At 38.4% G+C, this 1804-nt stretch overlaps 1 non-coding gene across 1 annotated transcript; it reads left to right on the forward strand.

Moving 5' to 3' along the window:
* Positions 1 to 315: 315 nt before the first annotated feature.
* LOC131181217 (small nucleolar RNA R71) lies at positions 316 to 422 on the forward strand. The gene has a single exon (XR_009149845.1). It is a non-coding gene; the product is annotated as a small nucleolar RNA R71 (small nucleolar RNA).
* The last annotated feature ends 1382 nt before the right edge of the window (positions 423 to 1804 follow it).

Here is a 1804-nt window from a genome sequence, read left to right on the forward strand (position 1 = left end):
CCTCCTCCATAGCTGTCCTCATGTTGACTATTTGTACCAATAGCTTTGGCTTGCATTCTTTCGAGTTTTCTTGTGACCTGATCAAACTGAGCATTTATCATGCTTAGGGCATCTACTTCTAGGACCCCAACAGTTTTCCTTGCATTTCTTCTTTCATTTGACCACTCATAATTATGGTATGCAATCCTTTCTAGAAGTTCAAGTGCTTGTGGCACTGTTTTCTCCATTGGATCACCTTCTACAGCTGAATCAACTATGCTCCTTGTAGAGGGTAGTAATCCAATATAGAAATTTTTCACTAATAGCTAATATTCTATGCCATGGTGTGGACATTCCCTCTGTAGGTCTTTATATCTTTCCCATACATCATAGAGTGATTCTCCTTCCTTTTGTCTGAAGGTGCTGAGCTCAAGACTCAGTTTTGTAGTTTTTACAGGTGGAAAATACCTTGCTAGAAAAGCTTGAGAGAGGTTTTCCCAAGTGGTGAACGTTCCAGCTGGTTGAGAAAGTAACCACTTCCTTACTCTGCCCTGAAGGGAGAATGGGAATGCTCTGAGTCTTATTGCTTGATCAGACACTCCATTCATCTTGAATGTGTCACATAGGGCAAGAAAGCACTGGAGGTGATAATGTGGGTCTTCTGTTGGTGAACCTGTAAACTGGGTTTGTTGAATCATTTGGAGCCATGCTGGTTTTAATTCAAAGTTATTGGCTTCCACTGTAGGTCTAGTGACACTGGGCTAAAATCCTTGGACAGATAGAGCTCCGTAATCTCTCAAGAGTCTTGGTCTGTCATTATTATCGGCCATGGTTGGGATTTCAGGATCTCCTTGACCGTGCTCTTGATGTTTCCTTTCCCTCCTAATGGCTTTCAGAGTTTTGTCTATCTCCGGATCACAATCCAAAATTTCTTCTTCTGGCCTTATTCTGGTCATATACCGGATCGGCAACGGCTAAATTGCTTATCCCTTGATATTACTAAAACCAAAATCCTCGGCAACGGCGCCAAAAACTAGTTTTCCTGGTTTTATAACCCCGCAAGTGCACGGATCGCTAACAAGTAATAGAGTGATGAGTAGAGTATCATTCCCATGAGGATTTTGTTTAGCAAGTATCATTCTACATAGTAATTTTGACTGTCTAGGCTATTGAATACTTAGGGAATGAAGTTTGTTAACTTTAAACACTAGAATGGTAAACTTAAAATGAAATGATTTATTTTGAAACAATTCTGGAATTAAGATTTCACACTTAAATCTTACTAGGGATGTTATATAGTTTATTTACTGAATTGAGGAATCGTTTTCCTTGATTGAAATCAGTCCTAAGTTATCCTAAATCCTCTCTCAAGGCATCTAGGGTGTATTCTAATTAACTCAAACCCTACTTTCGTGGTGATTAATTTGATTAAAATCCTTTAAGAATTTTTGTAACACCCTCACTATAGCAATTACGTACATTCTACTGTTTCGGTGATCGGCATCGGTCAGGACAGCTAGAACGTCTGGAAAAAGTAATTAGGCTAGAGTGAGGACTCATAAATAACTCAAATATTAATAAGAAAAATTTAGAAAAAATTTTAGAAATAAAATACAACCAAGTTAAATGAGCCGTTGCCCTAGCAATGGGTAACCCAGTGGGAAGTTGCAGTTCTCGCAACTAGGAGACTTAGACTAGGGAGAAAATTCATAAAAAAATTTTTGGGACTCCAGAGATGAGTCATTGAGGGTTCTATGGCATTAGAATGCCATGAAAAGGTTTAGAAAAATTTTTCAATCGGTACAAACAATTTTAGTCTGTTAAG

This window comes from Hevea brasiliensis, chromosome 6 (genome assembly GCF_030052815.1).
Source record: "Hevea brasiliensis isolate MT/VB/25A 57/8 chromosome 6, ASM3005281v1, whole genome shotgun sequence".
NCBI lineage: Eukaryota > Viridiplantae > Streptophyta > Magnoliopsida > Malpighiales > Euphorbiaceae > Hevea > Hevea brasiliensis.